This window comes from Pinus tabuliformis, chromosome 8 (assembly GCF_031772625.1).
Source record: "Pinus tabuliformis cultivar Carrire ecotype Pingquan chromosome 8, CPIR1, whole genome shotgun sequence".
In the NCBI taxonomy this organism is placed as follows: Eukaryota; Viridiplantae; Streptophyta; class Pinopsida; order Pinales; family Pinaceae; genus Pinus; species Pinus tabuliformis.
This window is the reverse complement of record NC_142294.1, coordinates 401629753-401650598: the sequence shown is the minus strand read 5'-3', so window position 1 is coordinate 401650598 and position 20846 is coordinate 401629753. Positions and strand designations below refer to the sequence as shown.

The 20846-nt window shown below is 40.2% G+C and overlaps 1 long non-coding RNA gene across 14 annotated transcripts in view; it reads right to left on the bottom strand.

Annotated features, from left to right (window-relative positions):
* The window catches only part of LOC149235770 (uncharacterized), a 260006-nt gene that overhangs the window by 222415 nt on the left and 16745 nt on the right, over positions 1-20846 (bottom strand). The window contains exon 7 of one of the 14 annotated variants that reach the window (XR_016268323.1): positions 2164-2204. The exons of the other annotated variants lie outside the window; for them this stretch is intronic. This is a non-coding gene — a long non-coding RNA (uncharacterized LOC149235770). The remainder of the gene's footprint in view (positions 1-2163; positions 2205-20846) is intronic. 14 annotated transcript variants of the gene reach the window in all.

Below are 20846 nucleotides of genomic sequence, written 5' to 3'. Positions count from 1 at the left end.
TGGTAGAAGACCTTACAAAAACCTTGAAATACAAAGGAAAGGCCTCCAAGATGGGAGAAAAATATCCATGGAGGAGAATAAAAACATGAGAAAAAAATGGACAAGAAAGCCTACAAGGAGAGGAAGAGCTAAGAAGGAGTTTTAGGCTCAAAGAGGGGAAAAGGAATTATAAACTAAAGGAAGTGTTGAATTTTGTAGCTACGGTCAGTATTCATAATTGCTTTTGGTCCTCCAAATAGAGAAAAAGGATAATTATGAAATAATTTTCAGGTAGCCTCCAAGAAAGGGAAAATGAATTTATAAATTCAAATTATTTTTTCCTCCAAAAAGGCAATTTGACTTTCCATAAGGTCAGGTCAACTCCATCAAGGGAAAAGCCCATTCTACCTCATCAACAACTATAAATATGAAACTCATCTTCCTCCTCAATACATAGTTTTGGATCACTTTTCTTTTGTTAATGCGAGCTTATTTCTGACGCATACCAGATTTGAGGGAAACATTTGAGGCAAGTCGAAACTGTGGCAAACAGAACATGAGGCATACATATGAGGCAAGTCGAATATGTGGTAGACCAAACTCTGAGGCAGGTTGAATCTAAGGTAGACAGAATCTAAGGCAGACATCTCATGCAGGCCAAATTTTTGAGCAAGCTATTTGACCAAATTTGACCTAGGTTTTGTTATTAGCCAGTCGACTTTATTTTGATTGTAAGGATCATATTGTATCTCTTGTTGAAGCGAATAATTTCTCTAAGGAAAAGCTTCTTAGGTTTTCCCCCCAAGTGGGCTTTCCCAAGGTAAAATTCCTGTTTCTCTTGCTTGGTTGTCTCTTTATGATCCTACTGAAATTTTGTTTTTGCTATTGATGTCTTCTATGTAACTGCTTAATGATGAATGAAAAATATGAAAAAGATTAAAACATTAGAAGTAATTATCAGTTTAGAAGACCTAGGAAAAATCAACATGGAATCAGAGTGTGGATGAAAGAGCAGCCTTGAAAGAACCTAGTCAATTTCAAGTTACAAGGGTTTGTTCTAGCTCTAAAAACCCTAGCAGTATTTTGAATGTAAAAAGGTCAAAAAATATTCCAAGATGCCTAGATATGCCCTGTTGTGACCTGTGATCCATGAAAGACAAAACTATCCTATATCTGAGATAAAGGTCCAAGCCCTAAGGTCGAATGCCATCAAATTTAATTTCAGATGAACCAAATGACCTTAGGAAGACCGAAGTTTCATACCCCTCTTATGAAGCCGAAATTCATATTGTTGGATCCATTCTTAAGGTCTCTTAGATCATGACAATATTCAGAGAAGGACGAAATATCTTAGTTGAAGATAGGTCGAAAAGCCTTAATTTGTTTTAGTAGGTCAAGAAGGCCTCAAAACATATTGCAGTATGGTCGAAGCTTAAGTTCTAAACATCAGGACCAATACAAAGGTTGAAGATTACTTCAGGGAGTTACATAGGACCGAGAGGTCTCAGGAGGGCTGAGGAGTTCCTAAACTAAAGGAATCCGAACAGAAGCCAAAAGAAGGTCGAAATACCCCTGTCTACAAAACCAACAAGTTGTCACTTGTGCATAAGTTTGTTTGCACAAAGTGAATTGCAGAAGGCCTTGTACATTGAAAAGAGTCCCTTTAATTTTTCATGATCGATGTGTCTAGACTATTTCAAAAATTGTATTTGTTTTGTTCTAGCTCAAGGACTGATAAGACAATGCATATTTATTTGGCTCATTCACAAATCAAGATTTCCAATCAATGCACACTACAATGCTAGGATGTACAGATGAAGAGTATGAGGCCTAGGAATACAGTTCTGTATCATATCAGTCAAATAAGGAAGCCACAAAATCTGAAATTTGATGCTTCATTGAATCCTTAAGGTGTGTAGTATGTATCATCACTTAACTACTCGTAGTGGTTTTGTTTGAGATCAAAGTTCCTTTGAAGACTACGCCAGTTATCACTTGTCATCATATCTATCAATGAGGACCAAGTATAGGCCTAGTTGAAAAGTTTGTAGTAAGACTTGTATCAAAATTCTCTTTGGAGATGTTGATCTCTAGTTCAATGAAGTAAGGATGAAGGACGAAAATTCATTTGTGCAAAATGTATCATTAAACAAAGAACTATGACAATAATTCAGAAACCGTTACCTTACAAAAATCTTGCAGAAATCATTAAGGAGTCCTTTCACCTACTTGTGCAAAAAAAATTCCGTAATGAGATTCACAAGTGATAGATGATCTTCAACAGTGCTTATGCAAATTGACTAGATACAGCTATTGATCTGTAGTATGTAAGCTATCTTGGAAAAAGTAATAACATCATCATAAGTCTTAATTTTGGATGTCTAAGATAGATGGACCAAGCGTATTTGATTTACTAAAGTATTTTATGGGTTGAGATCAATAATTTGTGTAGAACATTTCCTTTGATATGAGTTCAATAAAAGGTTGTCCTGAAGTTGCAAAGTCTATAATATCATATACTACAGTGATATGTTTTACATTGCCCTGTTGTGAGTATGATTGTATTAAATGAGATATGGTGCAATATCAGATGAATATTTGAAGGTTTTGAAAGGCTTGAAGGAAGTCCTCTCTCAAAATATCTCTTGGGTAACTGCACAAGAAGCTATCCAAGCGTATTTAGTATAAGGGTCAAAATATTTGGCAACTTGAAGTGTTATTCATTGGACTGAAATTTTGGGGACCTATGTTTTGCTTTGGTAATGTTGCTTTGCATTTCAGAGTGAGTCTAGAAGCATGATGTTCTATTGATGTTATGAACCATGAAAGATGCCCTGCATATGCTACTAGTTGAGGTCATATGCTATAATGGACTATTACGTCTGAATTTTATGGTTTTGTGCATTTGAGTTTTGGAAAGAAAACTTGCATGTGAGAAAGGTTGAGATAAAGTTGGAAATCTAGGGTTTGTAAACCCTAGTAGTCTAGAAGACTTGATAAGAAAGTCCTAGGGTTTGTGAATAAAGCACTAGAGATAGACCTAGATCCATGTTTCCGCTAAAAGAAGAAACCCTAGCTCATGCAAGGAAGGAATGACATCATGTTGATGATGAGGGAGAGGTTGTTAAATCTGCAAGATGGATGCAAGAAGGCTAAGATCAATAGGGTGCTGGCATTTTCCTATAATCCTCAAAAAAATAAGTAACTTATATCTCTATTCCTTAATTATTATTGTTATTGTTTTATTATTAGTTAGTCTCTTGTCTTTGTATCCTTTGATTGGTTATAATTATTCTTCCATGGCCTCCTGTGAGAATTGCAAGTACATAGTAAAGGTTTCCAAGGGTCAGGAAGCAAATGGAAGTAGTAGAAGATCGAAGCAAAGCGTGAGACAAGAGAACTCCCAAAATCAATGATTTGAGTCGAGGCATATTGTATTAGATGAGATCTATGCTCAAAGGGAGCAAGAAAATCAACAAGTTTGAAGTATACCTTAATTGTGCATGCAGCAAATGGCAGCATAGAAGCACGATTTGAGAAGGTTCTCACAAAAAGAGTAAAAAAATCATGAAAAGACATTTCCTCCAGTTGTCAGGTACACTTCTATTAGAATTATTATTTCCTTTGTTATGGAATTACATCTAATGGATGTAGAGGTTATTGATTTGGGGTAGCATCGGATGTGATCTAGGCCTCAAATTTTGCAAGGAGGCTTGGGCACATGTATTCCAAAGAACCCAAAAAGTGTTTTGGGAAATTCCACCCAGAATTTTTTTATTAAAATAATTAATATTTTTTAATGGGACCCTAAGTCTAAACTTACGAAATTAAAAATATTAATGGGTATTAATTTAATTGTGTGTAACTTCTAGAAGAAGAGGAGGATCAAGCCAAAATGATCTTAGCCATTAATTAGCTTTTAATCTGAGCCGTTGAATGTCAACGAGAAGATTATTTAAGGGAGCTTGAGGGTCATTTGGAAAACACACCGAGAGATCAAGAGATGGAATTTTTGAAGTGAGAAGTTCTCAGGAGGAAATTATGATCAAGGATATTTCTTGCAGTTGAAGGGCAGGGATAGCATCCGGAGAGAGAGAGATTTTCTCAATCGTAGAATCATGAGCAGAGAGAGGCAGAGAGTGATCCAGTAGCCCTGACGCAGGGCCATGAAGGGCCACGCAGAGGCAGTGCAGAGGGTGAGAGAGAGTCTGAGATTTCGCTGGGGAGAGTCAGTTTCAGAAGCCGGGAGTCGGGGTGTGAGACCAAGAGGCTGAGAGAAGAGACTCTAGGTAGCAAATCGATCAACAAACTAGGTGAAGCAGTGCCTAGAGAGGTTGACGCAGGGACTGCATGAGGACTACGCAGAGGCAGCGTAGGGCCTGCCGGAGGCACTTCATCTAGAGTCCGGATCAGTCGGGATTTTCCCAGTGATTGTGTGAGGTAATCTCACAAATCTTTTTGCCAGTATTTCTCTTTGTCATTGAATAACCTGAGAGGTATTGAGAGATGTATTCAAAATTTGCTACTGCTTAATAATAATAAACACTCAGATCTGTTGCACCAGTTTTCTCGCACTAGGTTTTTTTAGGGACATTTGTCCAAAAATAACGGTGTCCATTGTGTTGTATTTTCTTTCTTGCTCAGTCTCTTGTTTCCACATAAAATTTAATTAAGTGAAGGCTACAGTGTATGTATTACGATATTTTTCGTAGGAAGATGCAAGTAATTTGTTTAAAGGAATTTAACAAATAGGAGTAATATCATCAGTTGTTGCAGTAGGGATTCCGGTTATGGAATTTTCACATGGTATCGAAGTAGTGCAGGTGAAGCAAGAAGAGCAGAGCCGGTAGATCCAACGCTGAGCAGAAGAGGGAGTTCGAAAAAGCTACAGGAGGCAGTAGTTCGAAAGCCCAAAGGGTTTGCGCAGTCCAAGCCGGGAGGGCAGATTTTCGAGGCAGTCTCTCTCTAAGAGAGTCGACAGAGAGAAGGACTCCTAGTTCGAATTTTTGTCGGGGCAGAGGGAGCAGCGTTGAAGCCTCTGCATAAGGAGAAGCTGGTGGGACACAAATTTTTCTGCAGGCAGTTAACTGGGCAGAAAATTGTCAAAAGAAAGAGGAGAAGCATAGTTGAGGGAATTTCTTCCTCAAAGAATTCTTAGCCAAGGAATTCGAATTCTCTAGAGCTGAGAAGCAGCAAGGGGCAGCAGTTTTACTAGCTCTAGCAGGGAGTGCGTAGGCTAGCCCAGCAGCAGCACAAAGGAGAGAGGAGGTCATTCGACTTTCTATTTTTTGGCACAAATGGAAACCAGTGGCTTGAGGGGTCAGGACAGGTTGGACAGAGCATCCAACTATGTCATCTAGAAGGCAAGGATTTCATTCCTTCTAGATGAGCATGCCCTCAAGACATACATCGACAGTGTGGTGGTTGTCCCTGCAAATCCAAATCTGCTGCAAAAATGCTGAGCTGAGATGGCGAAGGCCAAGAGGATGATCCTGGATGGAGTCAAGGATCACGTGGTGTGTCACGTTGCTAGCAGAGGGACTGCTAAGGAGATGTGGGATGCCTTGGCCACGTTATATCAGGGATCTTCCGAGCAACGGAAGATGTACTTGGAGCAGAAGCTGAGATCTGCTCAAATGCAGAAGGGAGAGCATGTGGATCCATTCCTCACAAAGCTGAAGGAAACCGGTAATGAGTTGTCCGCTGCGGGGCATACACCTCAAGATTCAGATTTGGTTAGACTGGCCCTCAATTTTGTCTCACATGAGTGGTAAGTCTTTGTCCAGAGTATCCTGGGTAGAGCAGCATTGTCGAATTGGGATGAGATGTGGGCAACTCTAAAACAAGAGGAGTTGAGGAGAGACTTAGTCAAGGTCAAACTTGACGGAACCAACAGCAGTGGGTCGAAGCCCAAGGAGGAGGATAATGCAACCCTTGCATCGAAGGGACATCAGAAGCAACGGAGACATAAGAAGGACGTCTCGAAGATCAAGTGTTTCAAGTGTGGTGAGATGGGTTACTATGCTACACAATGTCCTCTCAAGAAGAAGGACAAGGATGAGAAACACAATACGAAGGCTGCGCTCGCAAAGATCGAAGAGGAGGAGTTTTCCATGACAACTGAGATACCTCCAGGAGGGAGGTGGGTTGATTTGGAGTTGTAGTTCGAAAGAGCTACAGATGCGCAGAATCCTTGAGGAGTCCACCTCTCGGATCAATACCTTGCTACAAAAGCCCAGATCTGTAGTAGCAGGATGGACTAGTGTCAGTTGGTGTCGAGGAGTGTCGGGGAGACAGTTGCAGTGGCTAGGAGCGCCAGAGACTGAACAGTGCAGAGCAGAGTTGGCAGCAGTGCAGATGGCACAACGTAGAGGTCAACAGCAACGCAGTAGATTCAAAGGGTCGGCGCAGAGACTAGTAGCAGTCACTCTCCAGCATTCACGTGGTATCATACTGAACACAATTAGTTCAGTAATTTTAGATGTTTTCCGTCACTGATAGAGTAGCCGGAACAGCTTGCAGTGCAGTGGCAGTTGGCAGTGGCAGTGCTAGAAGTAGCACAGATGCAGCACTTGAGAGGGAGATGTAGTATGGATGCAGCGTTGACAGTGGCAGTGTCAGCAGTACTGTTGCAACAGCAGCGTAGTAGTTGGTGGACAGCATGCCAGACATCAGCAGCGTAGTAGTTGGTGGACAGCATGGCAGACATCAAGAGCGCAGAGGAAGATGCTTCAGAGTCAGAGCAGTGTGCAGCAGCGTATATTGCTAGAGTACATTCCTTGCTAAGAGAGATTGTTGATACGGGGTAGCATCGGATGTGCTCTAGGCCTCAAATTTGGGAGGCTTGGGCACATGTATTCCAAAGAACCCAGAAAGCGTTTTGGGAAATTCCACCATAAACAATTTTATTAAAATAATTTATATTTTTTAAATGTACCCTAAGTCTAAGCTTACGAAATTAAAAATATTAATGGGTATTAATCAAATTGTGGGTGTAACTTCTAGAAGAAGACGAAGATCAAGCTAAAATGATCTTAGCCATTAATTAGCTTTTAATCTGGGCCGTTGAATGTCATCGAGAAGATTATTTAAGGGAGCTTGAGGGTCATTTGGAAAACACACCAAGAGATCAAGAGATCGAATTTCTGAAGTGAGAAGTTCTCAGGAGGAAATTCTGATCGAGGAGATTTCTTGCAGTTGAGGGGCAGGGATAACATCCGAAAAGAGATATTTTCTCAGTCGGAGAATCATGAGCAGAGAGAGGCAAGGAGTGATCCAGTAGTCCAGACGTAGAGGCTAACGCAAGGCCACGTAGGGCCACGCGAAGGCAACGCAGAGGGTGAGAGAGTCCAAGATTTTGCTGGGGAGAGTCAATTTCAGAAGCCGAGAGTTGGGGTGTGAGAGCGGGAGGCTGAGAGCAGAGACTCTAGGCAGCAAATCGATCAGCAAAATGGGTGATGCAGTGCATAATATTTAATGAAGTGAAGGATGCAGTGTATGTATTATGATATTTGTCGTAGGAAACTACAAGTAATTTGTTTAAAGGAATTTAAAAAATAGGAGTAATATCATCAGTTGTTGCAGTAGGGATTCCATTTGTGGAATTTTCACATAGGTCGTTTTTCTTCATGAAGAATTTGACAAATAAGTGTACATGGAACAACCTCGAGGCTTTGAGGGTCATGAAGAAGTATCCTTCTTGCGAATAGAAGAATGCACCTAAGATTTAGATTGGTGGATCAAGGTTGATCCTATATGATTTATTTCTAACAAAAGCAAAAGGACTCATATGTTAGAGGGAGAAACTGTGACAAAAATATTTGTTTCTGTAGCAGAGGGAGCAGTCAGGGAACCTTGTTTTAGCTTCAGAAGGAGTTGACCTTTGAGTTCGAGATGATGGGATGCCATTGAGATCGTTAGGCTAGATAGTTGATATGCTAGAAAATAGCAGTGGTAGAGGGAGCAACCAGGATTGCCACAATAGAAGTTGTTTCAGAAAAAGCACCCAGTTCAGGTAACCGGAGAATAACCGATCAGCTTATGGTTGAGCCAATATGTGTTGAAGTACCAACATGGTACAGTTGGTTATGGCACAACCAATTATGGTTTGAGATATGTCTCAAACAATGAAGTACAACTGCAAGAATATACAAATTCAGATTGGGTAGAGAATGCAGAAGACAGAAAGAGTTCATCAAGATATTGCTTAAATTTGGGCTCTATTATGATTTCTTGCATGAGCAGGAAGCAAAAATTTGTTGCACTCAATATTGTAGAGGTCGAGTATATTGAAGCTTGGTTAGCAAGTTGTGAAGCAGTATGGCTTTAGAAACTACTTGCAAGATTGTTTGATCAAGTGCAGGTGATGACCATGATGACATGTCAAAGCTCAATGAGATCTAGTACTGAGACATGGTACAAAAGGGAGCAGTGTGGCTCCAATACCATTTGACAAACAATCGGATTGTCCTGAGATGAAGCTTTTATACATCGAGGATAAGCCTGGAGTGCCTCTCTATAAAGAGGGAGCATTGATGTGACAATGTCATGGACAAACGCTCTCCTTGAGTCAAGTATGTTGACCAGAATTAGGGAGAATGGTTCGATAGAGGACAGGCATTCCTCCTCTGTCAATTATGTTGACCAGAATTAGGAAGAATGGTCCTAGAGCCCCAGAATCACTCAGTTGAGTGGGTGCCCTTCAACATCAAGCTTAAACTCTCTAGGCAGGTTGAGTGAGCACATTTGGCATCAGGAACAGTCATTCTCCCTAGTATTAGTGAGAATGGTTCGGAAAAGGATAGTTATTCTTCCAAAGTCAAGTATGGTGACCAAGATTAGGAAGAATGGTCCTAGATGCCTAGAGTGAGGCCTTTGGAGTTTCACCATGAATCAAAGAGATTGACGAGGGTGATAGTGAACTAGGACTACTCAGTATACCATGGGTCAGAGGCGCTGACTAGAAACATGGTCACTAGTTGATGCCAGTGATGTACCATGTGTTAGGAGTACCAACCAAGATTATGGTGATACACCATAGGTCAGAGGTGCTGACCGGAATTATGGTAACTAGTTGATGCTTATGATTTACCATGAGTCAGAGTTGTTGATCGAGATTATTGTAATTGAATCATGTTGATGCAAATGATGAGTTGTTATAACCTTTTCTTAGAGGAATTTGTCAACAAGAGAACATTTGGATAGTCATTATGTATACCTCCCTACCTAAGAAGGAGTGTTGAATTTTGTAGCTATGGTTGGTATTCATAATTGTTTTTAGCCCTCCAAATAAAGGAAAAAAATAATTATGAAATAATTTTCAAGTCGGCTGCAAGAGAAGGAAAATAAATTTTTAAATTCAATTTATTTTTGCCTCCAAAAAGACAATTCGACACTCCATAAGATCAAGTCGGCTCCATCACACCCATTCTGCCTCATCAACAACTATAAATATGCCACTTGTCTTCCTCAATACACAGTGTTAGATCACTCTTCTTTTGTTCATGTGAGCTTATTTCTGAGGCAGGTTGAATTTGTGGCAAACCGAATCTGAGGCAGACCTCTGAGGAAAGATAAATTTGTACAGACCAAACTTTGAGGTAGGCCAAATCTGAGGCAAATAAAATATAAGGCAAACATCTGATGTAGGTCGAATCTAAGGCAGGTTGAATTTGAGGTAGGACGAGTTTTTGGGCAGGCTATTTGATCAAGTTTGACCTGGTTTTTGCTATTAGTCATTTGACTTTGTTTTGATTGTAAGCATCAGATTGTGTCTCTTGTTCAAGTGAATAATTTCTCTAAGGAAAAGGTTGTTGTGATTTTCCCCCAAGTGGGTTTTCCCAAGGTAAGATTCTTGTGTCTCTTGCTTGGCTATCTCTTTATGATCCTACTAGCATTATGTTTCTATTGTTGGTGTCTCTTTATGATCCTACTAGCATTATGTTTCTATTGTTGATGTCTTTTGTGTAATTGCTTAGTGATGAATGAAAAATATGAATAAGACTAAATCATTACAAGTAATTATCAGTATAGAATACCTATGAAAAATCAACAGCAAGCACACAAAAAGTATATTAAAATAGAAAGTGAAGTGTGCAAACATGAAGATTCATGATAATTTGGAAAATAAAACTATTATTTGGGTAATATGGTGAGGAGTTTAGCAAGAAGCAAGCACAACCAACTCACTATTATGTGTGGAACTAGCAAATTGTTGCAAAACAATGGGAGAAACTTGTGGATGGGGAAAAAATCATGTTCCAAAGATTTGAAAACATGAAAGCAATGAAATATGGGATTTTTCAAATCAAAAAGGCCATGCCATAGACAAAAGGGCAAAGATTTCACTCCTAAAAGGTGAAAAAGACAAAAAATCTCCACCATGGAGGTAGTTCAATGACCAAAACCAATGCTAAATAGAGGCAATAGACGCTACACTAGACTAATTTAATAAAAATGGATATGCCCCACATTAAACTAGGTAACAAGAGTTAGCACTATTGGTTGGCCCTGAATAGTGCCATCTAATAAAGGTCCATGGTAAGAGTTGTATTGGAATGGATACTAGTTTAATTATTTGATGTGATAAGTCAACCTTGAAAAGGGCCATCTATAAAGGAAGAGATCTATTAACTGAATTAAATTGAAGGTAGAAAAAGAGATGGCAACTAAAGAATGAATAACCACACAAGATCAAAGCACCTACCAAAAATCATCATATAATACTGCAACATTAAAGCCACACTTTGCCCCTAAATCCCTATATATTGAAGGCATGGTTGTTGTAATACCGTAAATTAATCCCAGGTTGTAGTGAATATGTACATATGATATTTAGGCTAGTAAGCCAATGGAGGTAAAATAGGTTGGTGAGCCGCAATTGATTGAGGCATATGTGTCTATATGTTGATAAATGTGCTAGGCTAGTGGGCCAAAGTACTTATGAGAAATGTTTTAAAACTCCGACTCCGACACCGACTCAGCCGAGGGTCGACTCCGACTCCAACTCCAACTCGGTATCGACTTGGCCGGCTCGATTTCAATGACTCGATCATTGTAAAAAATACATTAAATATATATTTATTTTTATAAAAAAACATAATTTTAAAGATTTTCATTCATGTTTCCAAACACACAGCATTAGAATATAGATGGAAGACAACATATGATCAAAGTAGGCTCATGAATATATCCATTATATCAAAATGGCACCCAGTGCACTGTCCAATACATACATGATCAAAACAAAAACACATAACCAAGGAGGCTAGACATGGCCTCTACAACAAAAGTAAACTGTGACTAGTACTACTGGCTAGTAGCTACTGCCAAAGGAGCCAAGATCATGTGGATCAATCTCTGGATTATCATCAAAGTCAGACAGGGGCTACACTTGGACACTCCTTATTAACCCGGCCAAGTAACTTGGAGCATCTGGCCACTGAATTCAGGAGCTTAGGAGCAGGTTTTATCAAATTTCCTTGATTGCGGGCTTGTACAAGATCCCTTTTGTTAGGGAGCTCCCACGCACTCCTTGTCAAGCATGGGAGCATCCATGCATTCCCAAGCTCATGGGCCACAGAACTAGTATGCTTTCTCTTGGATTTTGGCACCAAATGCCTTGAAACTCTCTTGTTAAAACTTAAAACCCTACAATGACTACAGCCCTAAAATTAACCTATCAATAAAGTTCACCCATGACCCTCTCATGAATGGTACACAACAAAATCACATACTCATTTTGTTTCGCTTTTGTTTTGAGTCAGATCATGTGAGTGAGCAATGCTATCATAGTGAGAAGTGCTGAGTGTGAGAGAGGTGGCTTGAGCTATGAGTGCAGCGGTGGCTGTGACAGTGAAGGAGGTGATTCGAGGTGAGTGTGAGAGAGATGGCTTGAGAAGCACCCTAAGCATCACCATGAGAAGCGACTAGAATCTAGATTTTTCAGTAGCAACCAATTAATAAAACCATTTGGAGTCCCCCACACTCAAAAAAACATTAAAAAAAAAAAATTAAATGTGTTTTTGGGGGTTCACTGGACGCTGTCCGTGACCCGGTCGGGTTGATACGGACTCGGCTGAGCCGGCCGGGTTAATACCGAGCTGCCCGAGTCATGTAATGACTCGGCCGGCTTGGTATTACCCCGGCCAACCGAACCGGTTCAGAGGCCGGGTTGAAATTTTTTTGACCGACTCAGACCAACTAGGCCGAGTCGGTTCCAAGCCAACCGGGTTTAAAAACACTGCTTATGAGTTTGAAGGCCATAGTGCTTGTGTGATAAGACCAAAGATATTTTGTGGAAAAAGGCTAGTGAGCCTAGTAGAAATAATATGTAAATATACTAAGATTAACACAATAAAACAACAACTGCGAACCGAGGGAAGAAAAGAATATGGGGGGTTGGGACTCCATGAAAAGAAAAGTGTCTTTATAGATTATAATATTATAATATATCATTAAAATATGAAAGTAATGGGGTACCAAGCATATAAAATGGTAGCTCCCCTATTCAAGGGGTTATGGATCAATAAGGGGCAAGTGTCCCTGTGAGATGACCTGGAGACCCCTTCGGGTAAGCAAGAATTGCTAGAAGCGACAGGGCTCTGAGAAATCCTTGGCTGACCCAAGTTCAAAACCCTAGAGGTAGTGGCATAGCACGAGATACTACGAGTGCAGAGAAGGGGATGCACTAGTTGGGTGTCAGGTTGATGGGGGTTGTGAGCTTGTTGGTTGGAGACTACTAGGGCTTGGTAGCTTGGTACTATTCATATTCGATATTGGATATGTACCTAGCTTGGGTATCCATTGTCATAGTAGAGACATGGCCCCAAATCAAGGGTGACCCACTGCTGAGAGAGATGGTGCAATGCAATCTATGGCTGGGTGGTGCATCCAAGGTCTACAACTAGTCAGTCGATTTTGATATATGAGTGTTTAAAAACTATTTTATGTATGTTTTATGGATTTTTTTCGCATGTTATTTTATTTTTCTATCATGTTATGTATAATGCATTATGTTCACAGTATCAGTAACAAACGCAGGGGCATCACCCAGTTGGGCAACTTGGGGATGTCAATGTTGAAGAATCTGGGGCAATTATAGTTAATGAGATTCTTCTTAGCATGATAGCTATTTGTGAGGTATTTTATCTTTAGATTATTAGCACAATATTTTCTTGATATAATTAGTGTGTGTATTTCTTACTTCATCAAATAGCTACCAAAACACAAAGACAAGAACACACGATGTTGGCTTTCTGCCAAGGCCAAAACCTCTCCCTCTTGGAGAGGAAAACCCGCACAAAATTCCTCTTATAGAGATTCCAATTGACGAATACCAAGACCATGACCCTTGACCTACTATGCCACTCCAATACCAAGACATCAACCCTCTTCGTTGTCACTATTGAGATCATCATTATGCTGCACCATTGAAGCCATTACTACTTTACCACTGAGATCTGCATTCTTGTTGCTCCATGATTGTTCCTTCATCGAGCTTTTCAACATCACAATGAGATCTTTATATACATGAATGACAGTTGCACTGAGATCACTATTGTATCATAGTTGCACCACTGATATCTTCATTGGAATACCACTGAGATCATGATTGCATCATGACGGTGTATGTCAAGATAAGATTATGTATGTTGAGACTATGATTGTGTATACTTCTAAATTGTGCTCTTCACCAAGACTATAGCTATGCCCTCCTTGCACTGAGGTCTGCTGCGACTATGCTGAGACTGTATGGTTATTTCATTTAAGGCATTCCTCCTCTAGTTATGTATCACATGCCCTTTTCTGCCCAACACACCTCAACATGTGTGTCTAGGTAGTTATTATATGCCAATGCTTCTCAACATATGTGTCTAGGTCCATGCTCAACCTCTATGCAATATGCCCCTCGACCCAAGCGTCCTCAATTCAAGTGACCAAACTCCATAGGGCTAGGTGCCTAGAACTCCTCCTTCAAGGTAGGTACCTCTCGTAATCAAGGAAATGACCTCCCCATTGTGTGCACCCAATGGGCTAGTCATAATGTTGATTAGGATAACAACCACCTAAGTAAATGCATCATGCTAGCACTCTAAGCAAGGTCAATCGTCCACCCAAACTAAGCCATCCATATGTCCATCAAGCATCTCCTATGGACTAGGAGACCTAGCACTCTCCTAGCTATGTGAAAACACTTCTCGAATAACCCCAAAAGCTAACAAAGCACCAATGAAAGAGTTTAGAAGGTCAAAAGATAGGGGATGATAAGAAATCTCCCATGAAAGAAAGAGAGAAGGGGTAAGGGGGGGTTTTCCCAAGGAAGAGTAATTCCAATTCACTAACAATGGCTTCAACCCAAAAGAAGCCATCAAAAGGATGAACTAAATTGGCACTCATCATAGAGAAATGACATAGTCACCAAAATTATAACAAAATAATGTGTGAGTCTGTGACCTAGCCTACTTCCCACTCTTCAAGGGATATCTTGGATAAAAAGATAACTTAAATCACTCAGGATCCAATGGAAATATGAAGAAAAGGAAGATTTTGGCCAAAAAAGAGGTTGACAAGGTTGTATTTCTTCTCATTTTAGAGGATCTAGCTCCATGCTTCACATTTTTGCATATGTGATTCTAAAAGAACAGAAAATAGTTCACTTCCTCAATTTCATTCATCTCAACCTTATTACACTATTCTAGCGCACAAAATAAAAATAGAGGAGAGGTGTTACCCACCAAAATGGGTAACCCTAGCAGAAAAAATGTTCTCCTATTTTGGATATCCGACCAGCCAACATGCCTACACATTAGCTTGACGATGATGACATGTCAGCTCGTCCACCATCCACACCAATAACTATACCTGTCACTATCCAGCACTCCTCTTGAATGATGGGATATCACTCAACAAGTACTTTGATCATTTTGCAATTTGGTGCTTTTACTTAGTGTTTTGGGAATTTAGTATGGAGAAAGGGGTGATCTAGATGATTGACCGATATTGGCTATAAATTTGTTTTCTCACTTTACCAAGGGGGTTAATTTTTATCCCTAGTCCAATGGGACTTCCCCTAAGGACTTGAGGTTCTAGGAGGGGCACTACTTGGAAGACCTAGATTTGAAATAGCATGTCCATTCTCCCTTTACCATACATTACACCTTCCACAACACATTATAAGCCCTTGATACTATCTCTATTCTTCGGGTTCAACTACCATTAGTTCATTAGGATTTGGTGCTCTCTTATCTACATATTTGAGTAGGGCCAAAAAACATTGCCCTGGAGGTCGATGTAGCTAAAAGAATGGAAAGGCATAATATGGCCACAATGAAAGAAAATAAGATCAAAATGCAAAATATGGTCGAGACATAATTTAGCGCGTGGGCAAAAGCCAAGCATGATCTCCACCCTGCTCATTAGCCATCACCCAGTTCCAAAGTACTCAATGCTCCATCTCATCAAAAGGAACCCTTGCATGTACCAACCCTAATTAGTGACAAACCACCACATCTTAAGGGATAAATTAAATGCTATATTATAAAAATCAAGCTTTGACCCTTGAGCTATGCGCCAAAACACAAATCATTAAAAAAAAAAAGTAAAAGGTGCACCAAAGGGGTAGGAAAAGAAGGACAAGCAATGTAGCTCATGCATCCATGATTTCTCCCTCCATTACATCTATACACTCAAGATGTGAACTCTCGTTAGTTGGTCTCCTGACCATGGCACTTGGCCATGAATGTTCTTCCTTTCCATTGTCACTTATTTACAACAATGCCTATTGATTGAATGGTTAAATACTTAGCCACCCCTACAAAGGTAGGCAACACCTTTAATGGACTTGATCTAGTAAAATATTTCAAGGTGATCCCAGTTTGAAGTATTAATATGCCCTAAGCGCTTCAGTAGGGTCCACTTAGATGCATTTATGATCTTAGTCTCTAAAGAGTGGTTGCTTTCACTTGACTTTGGGTTGATTTTGGCAGGTTATCCAAAGCATTAGAGGTCTTGAGGGCACCCCACTCCACATAATTCCCAGGCCATATCCTACATTCTAGAGAGCATGATGACATAACAGATGCAATGTTGCCCACTTTTGGCAGAGCGTTACGCATTTTGATGACTTTGGCAATTAATTTGCATCCCAGAGCAACCCAGGGAGCTAGAACATTGGGATTCTCTTTCCTAGAATGGACGATCTTTGGTGATGTACCAACGGACAAAACATGCGCCCAAGTTGGCCTTCACTCTACTTGATGGGCATGCCATGATCCAGGGCTCAAAGGAGGATGGTTATTCTTGGTATGATTGAGGAGGTCTTGTTGCACCCGATGGAGCCCTAACGCTAGAGATACGAGGCAACACATTTCTCACTTGAAACCCATGGAGATGATGTCTGGCACCCACAGCTGAATTTTCGACCCTTGGAGCTGCTTTGACGTGTGATTTGGGGATTTCCCTGAGATGGAGGATGATCATGACGCTTAAAGACAATTTTGAGCCTTGTCTTTGCCTTGATGGAGCATTTTGATCCCTAAAACAATATGAAGTCATCACCTTTTTAGGTCTACGTCACACACATTTATGCTTATCTTGGAATATTATGTTATAAAGCTAGTGGGTTGGCTTGTAACCCAATTTTACTTTTGTCCACTGAAAAATCAAACTTGCGTAGGGGCTTTTAATTAGAAATTAGAAGAAATAGACCTCATATAAATAGAGAATCACCTTTTTCATTTTGTTTTTATTTGATTTCTAAGGATAAATAATTAAATTATTTAAGTGACTTGTACTATAATCTCAATTGAGGATTAGGATTTAATTCTAGCCATTGATCACTTAGGAGATTAGGGTTAGTGATTTTGTCTTAATGAAATTATAAAATAAGCCTAAGGGAAAGGCGAAGACAACAATTGTTGAGGAAGCGGTTTTCTTAAGAGAGAGGCTAATTTAGACTGAAGAGAAGTAAAAAGAATTGCAACAAGGAATTACAGAAAAAATTTCAAGGGAATCCAAGTTGACGATAGAGAGAGGCCAAGTCAGATGAATAGGAGGGCCAAAATATACAGAGTCCAAATTTCTTAAGTGCGCAAGGGTCATACGAGGGAAAAGAGAGGGGACAAATTGCTGGTGAGGGAGGCTTAATTTTCTTGAGGTTGAGTTTCTTTAGTAGTGCAAATTTCCACAGGCCCATTTTTCATAGTAGGATCGAGTTCCAAGTTCCCAATAGTTGTAATTTTCTATGTATTCTCTATGGGCCTAAGCCCAAATTTTGGGGAGGAAATTAATATGAAAGAAGATTGCGTTGGGAACAAATGTAATGTTGTAGTGTGATTGACTTCCCTAGTTTACTTCCGTTGCATTTTATTTTCTAAGTTAGTATACCATCATGTTTCTTTTATTAACAATTTCATAAATTTTTGAGATAAAGTTTTTCTGGGTTTTTAATAAATTTTTAAAATAAAGTAAATCAGATCTGGGATAAAAGAATTTAACACCCTTCCCTTTATATAAAATAGGCAAGGGAGGAACACATCAAACATGAACTAAGTCCATACAAGTAACCAACAAGGAAAACCCACGTTGAGCACTATAGTATACACAATAAAAGGATAACAAGTGTCATACTTGGGTTCTACAAAAACCCAATGTGGTACATGTTACCACCCATTTTGTCGGTAATATCCCTAGGAGAAAGTTTTTCTCCGAGATGGTCCTCAACGAACAACAAGCAACCCCTTGTAGCCATAAGCTAGCTCATTGCGTCATTTCTCTGCCACCTGAGCCAGCCATGTGGTCCCTCGACCATCTGCCATGATCGTATGTTTGAAAGTGGGCCTCCCGAATCTAAAGGTATGCCTTGTCATTTTGAAATAGAGTATTGTAGTTTGCTTCTCATGGACACTTTTGGGCATGGATTAATGGGGGGATTCGGCAAAAAGGATGGGCCAGGTCTGTGCTTCTGTCCCCTACACCCCTTTTACGAATTAACCTTGGATTCTAGTCCCGTGGGATCATTTTTACTAATCATTTGGTTTCAGGGATGGTATTTCACGGGAAGCCTTGATTTTGGTTGCGTGGTCCTGCTCCCTTATCTGCTTATATTACCCTCTTTCCATTCATTATCACCCCATATTTTCTCCCACCTGGGTCCACATCCCTCCATCGAGTCCACATAGGGTTAGCTCCACCCTTCCCTTTGCCCACAGCTTGGGTCATAGCCTGGAATGAAGCCCGGAGGTTGATGCAGCTGAAAAGAAAGTTAAAAGCATATATGGTGACATTCAACAGGAAAAGCACCACAAAATGCAAAAGATGGTAGGGACGAAATCAGTTAGCACGGGGGCAAAAGCCAATACATGAGTTGTACCCCATTATCATGGCCATTGGCCTGATCCCTACAGGTTGTATGAGCCTCCCTCATCATATAGGAACCCATGATTGTCTCGACCCCTGGTGGGCAATGAACCGCCCCACCTTAAAAGGGGGAATTCACTGCTATGTCTTATACATCATGCTCTAACCCCTTGAGCCCCGAGCAGTTAATCAAAGAAAATCACAAAAAGGCAAAACGTATTAAAGGAGGGTGGAAAAATCAAGGTCGAGACACCTCATGTTCCATGATTGCTCCCTCCTACACATTATAAACCCAAGTGTGGGATTCCCTCTTATTAGCTACCCTTGTACCCCAGCATGTCACCCAGGGTTGCCCCTTCTCATTCCCTACTTCATTCACCTATTTGTCATGTGCCACCACCTCTCGAACGATGTACCTTGACTATATTATCCCCTTTAGAAGTAGAAACCACCTAATAGGATTATTGGTTAACCCCATTTGGAATTAGGAGGCATTGGCACATCTCGAAGCCCATTATGGAAGGGCAGTCCATTATGAAGTCCCCACCTGTGGTCCATGATTAGGTTGGCTCATTTACTCGATTTCTCTAATGACTTGTTGTACTAGAAGACTAGGGGACGCATTGCATCTTATGCAGGATTGCAGATGGTTTCCATCTTGGGTTTGGTCTCCCTATACGGGGTCTTAATCCTCCAAAGGGCTACATTGGCACATGTAGGGTGAGCGTTGAGAGACATGGGCCTCCATAGCAGAAGATTATAATCCATGGATTCCCACAGCCATTCAGAGATTGCTCATGGTTCACTTATGGGATGAGAAGGAAGCACTTGATCCATCATGCCCAGCCGGCTCCAAATCTACACCATACACTTGGGAGATGATCCAAAACTTCCACGATGATGTGGCATCACCCATACCATCATCCTAGCCCTTGAGGGAACCCTACAGGTATCTTCGATTTGTTTGGAGACCCATGAGGACACTTGTGTGCCCCCAGATGTTATTTCGAGCACCAGAGGTTATTACAAGGGGCCAACCCCTTGCCCATTGCTTTTGAGGGTCTTTGTCTTCATTATGGCACCCATGGACCTCATTAGGCCTCTTAGAGGGCCCTACGACATGCATAGATTATTATTTGACCTCTTGAGAGGCTTATCTTTTCATTTATGAGCTAGTTTGGTGGGCTTGTCACCAAACGTTGTATTATTAGAACATTATCTTATTTTTAGGGCTTATGTAAGCCAAGGAGGCTAATTCGAACTCCTAAGTTGTGTATAAATACAAGTGAGGTGAGATCATTTCTCATCATCACTTCGGATTGGATCTTTTTCTTGTTTAGAGAATTTCGCACTTTTTTCTGGAGGATGAATTAGAACTTTTATGGATGAATTTTGATGTATGGTTGTTGGTCCATCTTCTCTTGGAGCTTCTCTATTATCATATTTGAATGGTTGGATATACTCTACTGCATGTAAGTAATGCAGTACAAAATTTTGATGTTATTCTTGTTACTTTTTGTCATATATGTTGGACTGGGATTTTAGTTGTTTTAGGGCTAATTGTTGCATGCAGTTATTGCTTAATATTGTGTAATTGTCTCTATGTATGGGCCATGTAGTGTAAGCGAAATATCCTAGGGGTAAAATTTGACCTCGGTAAGCAATTCTTCTTTTGCATTTGAAGTATAAAAGCTGCAAGATTGCTTTCACTTGACCTAGAGGGTTTGTGAAGTAATTTTGAGGCCTCCTTGATTGGGAACCAAGAAATATTACACATAATCAACGTAGACTCCATTCTCCCAAGGATTAGGGCATTGATCTGCCAAGAGTGGTCACCAAATTCTTATTCTTTCACCTTTTCCCAAGTCTATTACCATTGGGATGCCTAGGGCATCAATTTCTTGACAAGTTAGGCACTAAAAAAATTCGATCTCCTAGGATCTCCTTGCATTGGGACTTCCCCTAAGGACTTAGGGTTCTAGGAGGGGCACTACTTGGAAGACCTAGATTTGAAATAGCATGTCCATTCTCCCTTTACCATACATAGCACCTTCAACAACACATTATAAGCCCTTGATACTATCTCTATTCTTGAGGTCTACATCACACACATTTATGCTTATCTTGGCATATTATATTATAAAGCTAGTGGGTTGGCTTGTAACCCGATTTTACTTTTGACCACTGAAAAATCAAACTTGCGTAGGGGCTTTTAATTAGAAATTAGAAGAAGTAGACCTCATAGAAAAAGAGAATCACCAAATTCATTTTGTTTTTATTTGATTTCAAAGGATAAATAATTAAATTATTTAAGTGACTTAGAATATAATCTCAATTGAGGATTAGGATTTAATTCTAGCCATTGATCACTTAGGAGATTAGGGTTAGTGATTTTGTCTTAATGAAATTATAAAATAAGCCTAAGGGAAAGGTGAAGACACGACAATTGTTGAGGAAGCAATTTTTTTAGGAGAAAGAGGCTAATTTAGACGAAAGAGAAATAAGAAGAA